This window comes from Stegostoma tigrinum, chromosome 26 (assembly GCF_030684315.1).
Source record: "Stegostoma tigrinum isolate sSteTig4 chromosome 26, sSteTig4.hap1, whole genome shotgun sequence".
NCBI lineage: Eukaryota > Metazoa > Chordata > Chondrichthyes > Orectolobiformes > Stegostomatidae > Stegostoma > Stegostoma tigrinum.
The window spans coordinates 16,191,975-16,205,332 of NC_081379.1; the positions used below are offsets into that span (position 1 = coordinate 16,191,975).

At 40.1% G+C, this 13,358-nt stretch overlaps 1 pseudogene; it reads left to right on the top strand.

Moving 5' to 3' along the window:
• The first annotated feature begins 9,555 nt into the window (after nucleotides 1–9,555).
• Nucleotides 9,556–10,024, top strand: LOC125464191 (high mobility group protein B3-like; annotated as a pseudogene).
• The last annotated feature ends 3,334 nt before the right edge of the window (nucleotides 10,025–13,358 follow it).

Genomic DNA, 13,358 nt, shown 5'->3' on the forward strand with positions numbered 1-13,358 from the left:
AGGACTGAGAAATGGCAGATGGAGTTTAATCTAGATAAATGTCAGGTGCTACATTTTGGTAGGGAAAATCAGGGCAGGACCTATCTTCTTAATGGTAGCATCCTGGGAAGTGTCACCGAACAAAGCGATCTTGGAGTGCAAGTTCACAATTCATTGAAAGTGGAGTCACAAGTAACTGGGGTATTGAAGGTCTTTGGTATGCTTGCCTTTATTGATCAGTGCATTGAGTATAGGAGCTTGGAGGTCATGTTGTGCCTGCACAGGACAATAGTTAGGCCGCTTTCAGAATACTGCACTAAATCCTAGTCTCTTTTCGATAGAAAAGATGTTGTGAAGTTTGAAGGGATCCAGAAAAGATTGACAAGGATGTTGCCAGGGTTGGAGGATTTGAGCTATGAGGAGAAGCTGAATAGGCTGGGGCTGTTTTCCCTGGAGTGTCAGAGGTTGCAGGTTAATGTTATAGAGGTCTATAAAATCATGAGGGCCATGGGTTAGGTGAATACTCAAGGTCATCTCCCCATGGTAGAGGGCATGGGTTTGAGGTGAGAGGGGAAAGATTTAAAAGGTACCTTAGGGCTAAGATTTTCACACAGAAGGTGGTGAGTGTATGGAATGAACCACCAGAGAAAGTGTTGGAGGCTGGTAAAATTACAACATTTAAAAGGTATCTGGATGGGTATACAAATATGAAGGGTTTAGAGGGATATGGGCCAAATGCTAGCTAATGGGACTAGATTAATTTAGGATATCTGGTTGGCATGGACGAGTTGGATTGAAGGGTCTGTTTCCATGCTGTATGTCTCTATGACTTTATGACTCAATGATTCCTAATAGTTATTTAGACCTGTTACTTATTGCCAGTGCAAAGTTTCTATCCCTGCGTTCACCCCTCATCATGCATTCATCAGGACAGAACCACAAAGTTTCCAAATCTCAAAAGCAGAAATAATTCATACTGTTTGAGAAGAGGATGCCAATTGACTTGCTAAGTGGATGCTGATAGATAGAAATGCACCAGAACAAATAACTGTCCAAGGGGACAATAAGGACAGTAGATGCTGGAAGCCAGAGCCTATAGATGTGAGACTGGAAAAGCAGAGCCGGTCAGACAGCATCTGAGGATTAGGTAAGTCAACATTTTTGGCCGAAACCCTCACTAATGCTCCATGGAATGCCTGTCCCACAAACTTTAGTTTGCTTGAAAAGGTGGAATATGTGTGTATTCCATTTGGAACCAGCTGGGTCTTATTGATTACAAGATCCTTGATTGGTGTTGTTAACCTGGGCGCACCAGAAATGCTCTGACTGACCAATATTAACCAGGGCTCTGCTGGGAGTGGAGTGCTTTGTTTGCCCCACAAACTCTATTTTGATTTGATCCCTACCCACCCCCTCACTTTCTCTCTCACGTCGGCATTGCCCCTACAGGGGCTGTGCTTGATGTTATAGTCACATGGGTGACTTTCCTGGTGGTTTATTAATAAAGTTATTTACACACCCGGTGTTTTTTTTTCTGTGTCTCATGCCTGCACATACATGACAAGGATACACGGAAGATAAGCACTAATAAAAGAAAAAAAAGGGTAAAAAGAAACAAAATAAATAACTTTGACGTTAGAATGTCCTTAGTTGAGGACTGACTCTGAACTGGCTGGCCACAGCTAATGTATTATGCACTAGTAAATAAAGGGTGTAAAAAAAATAAGCAGGAGATTTAGAATTTGCTCAGTTCAGAGGACTGACTCTGAGTTGGCTGGCCACAGCCAGTGTACTGTGCACAAGTAAATAAACGATGAATTGGTGATGAGATACTAGCCTCTGTGCAGTTATTACAGTGGTGACAGGAGAAAACTGGAGGTGCCTGAAGAGCATTTGCTTTCAACAGTCATCTTGGAGTTGGGATAAGCATTTCTGTCGTTATTCCTTTATTTGGGAAGCTTGACATGTTTTATCCTGCTGTTGTCGATTGGGCCCTGTATGTGGAATGAATGCGATTCTTTTTCTGGGCAAATGACATTGGGGCAGATGAAAAGCAATGAGTAATCCATCTGACAGCTTGCAGACCCACATCATTTTCATTTATAACAGGCTTTCCCAGGGGCACCAGACACTAAAACCTTCGAAAAGTTGATGGAGTTGATTAAGGAATATTATGACCCTAAGCCTCTGCTAATTCTTGGATGCTGTCAGTTTATTCAGCTGTTAGAGAACCAGGGGAATCTGTGTTGGGATATTTGATGAGGTTGACATGACGGCATAGGCATGTGATTTTGGATTAACCCTGAATGAGATGTAAGAGACTGTTTGGCACATGGGATTGATAACATAACCATGCAGAAGTGCCTACTGGCTGAAGCCCAACTGGACTTCACACAGGGATTACAACTGGATCTGTCATTAGAAAATCTAGCAAGTGGAACATGGGAGCTACAGGACATTCCAATGGAGATGGACTCCCTCACCTGTCCGACTGAGTTTCGGGGTCCACCACTTGAGTGGAGGCAATGGCAGGGCCTCACACAGGGCATATCCTGAGTGGAGGGACCCCATGTCAGCCCACAGCAGTATCCCACAACAAAGCCGAGTCTCAGCCAAGTGACTAAAGAGTTCTTCAGGATCTGGGCAGGCAAGCCATTGTAACCGCTGTTGGTTTGCTGACTTGAGACAGCAAAGGAGTCCTACAAGGCCTGACTTGAGTAAGAAAACTCAAAGGCTGGCATCTAGGAGAGTGCACACCCTGGAATGTCCCCCTACATGTGGGTTGGAGCAATTAAATTGCTTAGTGACATCCAAATTGGAACTGATTAAAATTAATGTTTGGTTAAATGGTCACACAGTTCCGATGGCAGTCAATGTGGGACAGTTATATGTGTGGTTGTAGAATGTGTCTTAAACAAAATTTTCTCAGGACTCCAACCATTAAGCTTGGACAAGACCTCAGCCAGAGTGAGAGGATTCACTGGGGAACCATTGCAGATTAAGGGTACGACTTTGGTTCTGGTCTCCTATGAGAAGCACTTAATGCATTTACCACTGACGGTAGTAAAAGGCTCGGGCCCAAGCCTATTGGGGTGGGATTGGTTCAGAAAGATTCATCTAGATTGGTCAACACTTTTTGGTTAGAATTTGGCTGCCTCAATGAAGTCCTAGTGAAATATCTAAGAGTTTTTCAGGAAGGCTTCGAGACTATCTAAGGCGCTAAAGCCACTTTTACATGTTGACCAGGACGCAATTCTGAGATTTTGCAAGAACCACCCCATGCCATTTGCCATGTAGGTAAGAATAGAGGTGGAAATCAGGAAGTTGGAGAGTGGTCAGGCAGTTTGTAGAATGGGCAGTGCCGGTCATACCGATTGTGAACCCTGATGGTACAGTTTGCCTCTGTAGGGATTTTAAGCAAATGGTAAACCACTTTTCACAGTTGGAGAAATGCCCAACACCTTGCATAGAGGACTTGGTCAGAAAAGTTAGTGGGCAGGCTGTCCTTTACAAAGCTGAACATGAGCCACACCTACCTGCAAATATACCTGGATGAGGAAGCCCCAAAAGTATGCTACAATTAATACGCATAAGTGTTTGTATCAATATGCAAGACTGCCATTTGGGGCATCATCAGCCTGTTGTCTTTTCCACCAGGCCATGGAGATGATTTTACAAGAGCTACCCCAGGTGGCCATTTATCTGGATGATGTACTAATAATAGGGAAGACCAATAACATTTGGAAAACTTGGACATAGTCCTTGCATGCTTCTTCCAGTCGGGCATATTCCTTAGAAGGTAAAAATGTACATCACATGCCCCAAGTGAACTACTTGGACTACAGAGTCAACAAAACCAGTTTATACCTGTTGGAAAATAAAGTGAGGGTGATCAAATGAGCCCTGGCTCCCGCATCTTTAATGGAGCTTAGGTCTTTCCTTGGCTTAGTGAATTATTATGGAAAAATCATGCGTAACCTGGTCTCTATCTTGGCACCCTTACATCTGCTATTGGAAAAGAGTTAGCCTTGGAGTTGGTTGTGTAGCCAAGAAGTAGCCTTTAGTGAAGTGAAAGCACAGCTATCATCAGTTCAGGTGTTGGAACATTACGATCCAAAACAAAAGGTATTGCTGACATGCAATACCGCCCCGTACGGTGTCAGGGGTACAGTTGGCTCACGGCTGGCCCAACAGTGAGGAATGCCCAACAGCATATGCTTCCCAGACTTTGGCTGATGCCAAATGCAAATATGCCCAGATAGAGAAGGAAGGTTTGGCGGTGATCTTTAGTGTGTGTACGTTCCACCAACACCCTTATGGATGGAAATTTTTTGTAGCAACAGATAACAAACCCCTGCTAGGTCTACTGAAGGAAGACAAGGCAGTGCTGCCTGTAGCAGCCAGTAGAATTCAGCATTGGATCCTTATTCTCAGTGCATACAAGTACAAGTTAGATAACAGCCCAGAAAGCCAAGTGACTAATCCAGATGCTTAAGCTGCCTCCCACTGGCAGATACTCAACCGGTGGTGCCTCCCGGGAAGAGCCCATTTTGGTTTTAAATTTCCTGGGTACCTGACACTATTTGACTGTGGACTCAAAATTTCCAGCAGAATTACTAAGGGGGAGAAGACTCTGCACCATGTTAAACCTGATATTTTCAGACTTTGGGGGAGAGGTTGAAACGGCAACAGGAAGCCAATGATGGCCATCTGCCTCTTCTAAGTGAAAGAGACAGTTTAATTCAGGAGACAAAGTTTGGTGCCGGTACCATGGAAATGATTGTATGGGTACAAGGCGCTGTTAATGCGAGGTCAGCTTCCATGACTTACATGCCAGGCCTGCTGAGCTTTCCCAGTAATTTTAGCTTTTGTTGTTTATTACTATTCTGTTTTGGCTTCTGGTTGTTTTTCTGCTTTCTCCTTTACTAACTGAAAGAATCATTTATATTCCTACTGTGCCTTTCAAACTAACCACAGGGCATCCCAAAGCACTTGGCAGCCAATGAAATACCTTTGCAGTGCGGTCACTGTTGTAGGAATTCCATTATTTTTCCTCCAACTGATTTTAATCTGATTACCCTATAGTTTGCTGAACATGTTTTATCTCTGTGCTTAAATGTAGCTATAAAATTTGCTATCCGATAATACTCTGGTACAAGATGCTTTTCAAATTAATTATTAGGTTACTGTAATTATACCCCTGCTAAGCTTTAAAAATGCCTGGATGCAGGGAATCAAGATCAGTGGTTTTATCTACTTTGAGTTTGATTTGCTTATTTAATATTTGGTTGTTTCTCTTTTCAATATGGTGATGTAATTTCTAACCTTATGTTCCAGTATCGTGTCCACCTTATCCATCTCCTTGCTAAATGCAGCTACCAAAATGTTATTTTGTACAATGTTATTTTGTTACTGTTGCCTGTAAATAAATTTTGTCCATTACTTAATGTCCCCATTTCCTTCCTGGCACTGCAATTTTTGTGTCATGTAAACTGTGTTACGTTTTTTTGTTCCTTGACAACTCAATTGAAATATTCCTCTTTTACTTCCTAATAGTGTCCTTAATTGCAGACAACTTCATCTGTAAACTGAGCAATGAAATACCCTAAGAACCACATTTTCTCTACTGTTATTTCCTTACTCCCTCTTCCCTAACAGGCTACTGAATTGTCTCGGATCATGACACCTTACACAGCCACCTCTTGAATCTCCAAATTGTTTCTTTTCTTGGCGGGAGTAACTGTTGGAAAGGACCTCTTGCCTGCTGTTGCACAGTATCGAAGCAAAACATATGCCTGTTTGTAAGAGGCTGACTCCAAATCACTAATACCTATATCTCCATGTGTAACATTTCTCATTCACATATATTTTTATGCTCGATCACATCAGTCTTAGTGCATCAATCAGCTTGCAGATAATACCCTGTAGAAACAGGGTATTTGCTATAAGGCAAATATTTTATAACCTCTGCAGCAATCAAGTATTCTGACCCATACACCTTTGTTTTTAAAGGTTGATGAAGTGTTTAATCACAGAAGTGCCCAAGAACAAATTCCTATGATTAAAATACTCAAATTCCTTCTCTCTCTTTTTTGTTTTTGTTCCTGTGTTGATATTCTTATAATATCTCTCTCCCCACTACCCCCACATCAAATAGTGGCCAAATTTGTCTGAAAATCTTCATTTTGTTCCAATTTATTCTGATTTGCGTTGACTATTTTTGCTTTTGCCATAACTATTCCACTAAATTTATCATATTTGGAAATATAATAACTGCATTTTCTTTTATCAACAAGAAGATAATTCCTCACTTGCTATTCTATGTATTTAAAAATTATAATGGCAATATTTTTAATAATCAGTTGCTTGTGATTTTATATTTCAGATTCTAACATACATAAAACAGCTTCCGGTAATGCATTTGAAATTCTTAACCATTTGTAATTTATAATTACATACTTTATTCCTAAACGTGTCAACTTAGATTTTCATTATGTTTGTTGTTTATATGTACAATTTGCTAACTGCTGACAACCAGCCAACATCTGCAGTACCTTCCTTCCATCATAAATTCAGGTATAGAGATGTTAATTGTCATTTCCACATATACTCATGACTCCTCAGATACTGGAGCAGTGTGTGATCATAAACAAGTGTGCAAGTGTTCATTCATATGCCATGGAAATATCAGTCAATAATCATCTTTGAAAAATGAGAATCTAATCGTTGTCATTCAATGGAATTACCTTGGTTAAATTACCCAATATCAACAATCTGGAGGTTATCATTGACAAGAAACTGAACTGGACTAACTGCATAAATAATGTGGTTATAAGAACAATTCAGTGAAAAAAAAATAGCTTCACAACTCTCCAATGCTTGTCCACCATCTACAAGCCAGAATTGTCATGGAATACTGTCCACTTGACAGAATGGGTGCGGTTCCAGTATGTGGACGACACATTTGTCATTATTAAACGCACAAAGCAGGGGAGATCCACCACTTCATTAACAACGTATTTGCTGGGATTAAGTTCATGAGAGAAGAAAAAAACAACAATCAGCTTCCGTTTCTGGATGTCAGAAATGAATGTATGACTAACGGGGAGATCCAAACCTCAGTATACAGGAAAGCCACCCACAATGACCAAATCCTCAACTTCCAAAACAACTACCCCAACGCCCACAAACAAAGTTGTATTAGGACACTATTTAAATGGGCTATCATTCACTGCAACATGCAAAAACTATGAGGAAAGAGGAAGAGCACCTGTACATAAACTTTGCTATGAAGAGATATCCCAGAAACTTCATCTGCAGGTGCCTACTAAATAGACAACAAGAGGACAAGGATGCCAACACACTGACCACACTGTGCTATGTAAATATAATTTCAGAACTGACAATAAGACTCCTGCAACCACTAGGAATCATGGTGACATACAAGCTCACAGTCACTCTACAACAAATACTCAGAAAGATTAAAGACTCCATTCTCACAACATGCAGAACCAATGCAGTTTACAAAATGCCATGCAATGACTGCCACAAACATTACATTGGACAAACTGGAAGGAAACTAGCCATCAGAACACACAAACACCAGCTAGCAGCAAAACGACATGACAAACTTTCCCTAATACAAGTACATTCAGACAATGAAGGCCATCAGTTTAACTGGGACAATTTAACTATTGTAGCCTAGGCCAAACATAAACATTCACAGGAATTCCTAGAGACATGGTTCCCAATCCACAATGCAATCAACAAGCATGTAAAATTGGACCCCATGTACAAGCTCATACAAAATGAAACTGGAAATGACACTATTCATCATAAAGGACCAGACAGTATAAATTCCAAGTGGAGTAGAAGAATACTGCTTCATTGGAGGCTTCACTAATGAAGTTAACTAGCATGGTGATGAAATGTCTGAATGGAAACAAGCAAGCTCAGCGAACAAGTCAACAACCTTACAGCACAAGAGATCATTTGGCATGTCATGTCTATCCAAATCTCTGAAGAACAGTTCCCACAGCAATACACGTTTTTCCTTTTCAGATAAAAAATTCCAATTCCCTTAATGCTTTAAATGAACCGAGCAAAACTGAACACAACTACATAAAATTGGGTGGGTGAACAATGAGGAGGATGCAGTGGTGCCACATTTTGGTTAGGCAAATCAGAGCAGGACTTACAAACTTAATGGTAAGTCCTGGGGACTTTTGCCAAACAAAGAGACCTTGGAGTGCAGGTCTGTAGTTCATTGCAAGTGGAATTACTGGTATACAGGGTTGTGAAAAAGGCATTTGGTATAGCTGCCTTTTTTGGTCAGTGCAATAAGTAGAGGAGTTCAGAGGCCATGTTGCGTCAATGCGATACTGCATTCAATTCTAGCCTCCCTGTTAAGGGAAGGATGATGTTAAACTTGAAAGGACTTAGAAAAGATTTACAAGGATTTTGCCAGGTTTGGAGGGTTTACACTATAGGGGAAGGCTGAATAGGGGAGCCCAACTTATCAAAGCTGACCTGATAGCCTAAATTAATCTAGCCCCATTTGTCCCCATTTGGCCCATATCTCTCTAAATTGTTTCTATTCATGTATCCATCCATATGCCTTTTAAATATTGTAATTGTACCAGCCTCAACCACTTCCTCTGGCAGTTCATTCCATACATGCACCACCCCTGTAGGAAAAAGTTGCCTCTTATATCTCTTTTTATACCTTTCCCAACTCACCTTCAAACTATGCTGACTAGTTTTGGACTCCCATGCCCTGAGAAAAAGAACTTGGCGAACACCCTATTCTTGCCTCATGCTTTTATAAACTTCTATAAGGTCATCCCTTACCCTCTAATACGCCAGAGAAAATAGCCCCAGCTGACTCAGCCTCTCCATATAGCTCAAATCCTCCAACCCCAGCAACAGCCTTGTAAATCTTTTCTGCCCCCTTTCAAGTTTCACAACATCTTTCTTCTACCAGGGAGACCAGAATTGAACCCAATATTCCAAAAGTGCCCTTTTGTCATCAGTCAAGCCTATCTCCAGTGAATGTAAATCTTGAGTCACAGAAATACTTGATGATTTCAACACATAAACCATAAGATTGTAAGGTGTTGGAGCAGAATTAGACTATTCGATTGTGGCTGATGTGTTTCTCAACTCCATTCTCCTGCCTGCTTGATTCACTTACTAATCAAGAGTCTATCTATTTTTGTCTTAAATACACTCGGTGACTTAGCCTCCACAGTATTCTGCGTTGAAACACAACTTCCATTTGGAATCACATCTGCACTTGTGTTTTTCAAATGTGCAATGGATTAAATTTTAAGCACATTGGTGCCTCGACAATATTTTAGTCATGAGGAGATGTGATAAAGAGCATTTCCAGAATTTAGATGCCACTCTGCAGTGAGTTGAAGGTTGTAGCCTAAAAGTAAGGAAAGACAAATGTGATTTTTTAAAGTCTTGCCTCAAGTATTTAGATCATGTCATTGGTCCTGTGGGACTACGTAAGTCACCTTCAAAAATAAAAGCCATAAGGCACAAGCAGCCAGCCACCGGTAAAACATCAAAATGGCAAAATATGACCCTAAGAAACTGAAAGGCAAGATGTCCTCTTGTTCAGACCTGCCATGAAGAACACCAGAAAGAAAGCTCTGGTATTCCTGTTAACATCTTGAAATTCTATAAAAGATGCTCTGAAATATGGAAGTCAATGTCTAGCAAAGTGAACTCCAAATTTGAACAACTGGCTAAAATAGATAAAGCATGTTATGATTGAGAAATGAAAATTTGCATGCCAGCTAAAGGTAGCAAGAAGAAGAAGAAAGACCCCAATGTGCCAAAAAGGCATCCATCTGGGTTCTTCTTATTTTGCTTCGAGCTTCCACCAAAAATCAAAGTGGAGAGTCCTGTCTAATCTCTTGGTGATATAGTAAAGACGCTTGGTAAGCTGTGGAATGAATGCAGAGAAGAGAAGAACCTGTTCATTAGCAGAGCTTATAAGCTGAAGGAGAAATAGAAGGATGTTTCTAATTATTAATTCGAAGAGATGGTGGAGGATACAAAGAAGCTTCCCACGAAGAAGAAGGCATATTGGGATGATGATAATGATAAATGATGATTTAATTATACAGTTGGCATAACTTAATTACTTGCTATGTTACTGGAAATATTTAAACCCTGTTAAAGTGTTTCAACCTTTTAATATTGTAAGTTGATGCTTATACAATGTAATACATTAAGAGCCTTCAAGTTTAAACCATACAGGCCTTCTTATAATTACACAACAGATATATTACAAAACAAAACATCATTAAAGACTGAAAAAGCCTAGGTAAGGTTTTGGGTTGATATTGGAAAATACTAGTTCTGTTACATGGCAACTAAGAGGCCAAGGTCTGTTGTTCAATGTTAATTGGCACAAATTATGCCTTTACAGAATGTGAACAAATCAAATAAACTGATGCGAACCATGCACTTTGGATATGCATATGTTGTTCTATCATGAGAAGCAGATTATGACAGGTGAAGGGCTGACCGAAGATGGACAGTTATTAAAGATGCAGGACATGCTGTTGCCCCCAAAAGAACTGAAGTAACAAGCATCCTAGAAGGGGCTAATGAATGGAGGAATGCCACCATTGTCGGGAGAACAGGGAATGCTACTAGTAAATACAAGCATTTGTTAACTGTGCAAGATGAGGAACAAGGAGGAAAGATGCATAGAAAGACCTGAAAACATAATGTGGGTTGTGAAGTTGGATCTGTAAGTAAATATGGCCCTCGAAAAAATTGCAAACTTTGCAAAGGTTCTGATCATAGGAAGGGTTGATCTTGTAGTAGAGGTTCAGGACAAGATACGAGGTAAAGATTGTATTTTGACAAGGGCAAAGACAACAAAAAAACTGCAAGTATCATGAGGAGTAGAGGTCTTACATTCAAGAATTTTTTGTGACTTCAAGCAAATTAGCATTTAACTTGATAAAGGAAGCCAAACAAAGAGGGTTAGTTGCTGGAAAGAATTTGGTCTGTGAACAGATAGTGGACAATCAGCCTTATTATGCACAGAGCAAATTATCTTTGATGGCTAAAGCAGCCTGATGTCTCACGGTTTTGAAGGAAAACATGGTGATGAAAATATGACAGTGGATTTCCTAACTGCAAGAAATGTGATCTGGAAGATTTTATTTGTCCTCCAGTGGCATACTCCTCTGGAAACATAAATCAATTAGTATTAAGGTTCAATTTTTGCAGGATCACATGTTTCAATGGGAAGCAGTTTTGAAACCATCTACAGAATTAGGTGCTATTAGAGGGGCGGCTATTGAAACTTAAGTGTCTATAAGAGTTGATTGATACATTTCAGATTTAGTATTTCAAACAGATCTCATTCAGAAGAATGTTTTACCAGTGCAAAGAGAAATTATGATGCATTCTATGATGCATGGTGTTGACTTTCTATGGGTACGTTCTGTGGAATTTGAGTCATTTAAGACCATAAGACATAGGGGTGGAAGTAAGGCCATTCGGCCCATCAAGTCCACTCCACCATTTAAATCATGGCTGATGGGCATTTCCACACTACTTCCCTGCACTCTCCCCGTAGCCCTTAATTCCTTCTGAGATCAAGAATTTGTCGATCTCTGCCTTGAAGGCATCCAACGTCCCAGCCTCCACTGCACTGTGCGGCAATGAATTCCACAAGCCCAGCACTCTCTGGCTGAAGAAATGTCGTCTCATTTCAGATGTGGTAGATAATGTACAAAAGAATTTAAGTTTGGCTTCAGGAGCATTTAAATATTTTCCTACTTGACCTATTCAGAGATGTTAATAATGTTAATACCTTCTGAAGCAGGTGGGCATTGAACCTGGGACTTCTCACCTAGAAGAAAGGGCACCAGAACTGCACTACATGAGCCCAGCCTTTAAATATGTAGATATTTTTGATCAACCTGTTCAGAGGTACGATGACACATCTCTGGAGCAAGTGAGACTTGAACCCAGGCCTCCTGGCTAGTCTTGGATATTAAGCAGAATGAATTTTGCAATGAGTGGAGATCACAACCTTGCATTAACACTACTGGATATGATCTCAACAATTGTTGTAATCTTTTAGAGGTCTGTTGCTAAGCTGCATGCCTCTTTGAAAAAAGGTATTTGAAGAAAAAATTCCAAAAGCCTGTGACAGTATAGCACCAAGCTGAGCTTGCACAACAATAAGTTGGATCTTAGGGAGCTCAGTCTGAGCTTCACTTGCAGTACTGACATGTTGATGATGTCTTTCTGTATTGCATGGAAGCTGAGATATGGACCATCAAAGGTGGCACCATAGATGGCTCTGCACGTTACATCATGGACTTGGCCATGACCGTTATGTCATGGACTTGGCCATGACTTACTTCATGGAAAGGATGGGCTTCAAGTTCTGCATAAAGTCTTGTGCTAAGTTTAACCTAACTCTTCCAAGAACTTTGACTATGATAAGATAAACTGTGGCAGCCTTTCTAGTGCATATATACAATAGGGAACCTGCTCATTAGCATTCTCCACCAAAACCCTCATCGTCTGTGACCTTGCCTTCTAATAAGCTAGTAAGAGAACTACATTTCTCTCCTAGTTGCAGTACAGCAAATCCCACAAATATACCACGTGCCAAACCCAGCTCTACCTTGTAAGATATCATCAGTGCAGTGTCTGAGCAGGTGGCCATGAGTGTGGTCACACAAAATGGTAATGCCACTTCATCAGAAGTATGGTGTAGCTCTTGTCCTTGTACTGGGGCTGCACTATCTATCTTGCCTATATGGAAGCAAAAGTGGAAGTGAAAATGAAGGGTGTTGTGCTGGTAGAAATAGGTGGGTTTAAGAACCAAGAGGTCAGTGATCTCATCATTTGCATTACAATTTTGACTTTTCTATACATTAGCCAAGTCAAATGGTTCATTTTTTACTTGATATAACCTTGAAAATTACTGTGGTCAAAGTTATTGCAAAACTCTTTCTCAGTCATGTCAACTTTAATTTCCTCTATTTTAACAGAGGAATTAATCAATTTAAGTGTAATGAGAAGATCTCTGTTACAATGGAAATAAAATGAATTTCTTACGTGCAGAATAATGTTTTGTGCAACGATTTTGCTCTGGATGAATTATGAGCTGTAATATCTGATGTTTACTAACTGCATCACATTAAATATATTTCAGATGTTGAAGCTCTTCAGGAAGTTAAAAATATTTCAGATAACATTCAGCCTGTACAGCATGAAACTTATGAAACAAAAGGTACATTTTTACTGTTGCAAGTTCCCAATTTCTGAGTTTTATAATATTTAATATTTTGCATATCATTTTAAATATAGAACAAATTTTATTAAAT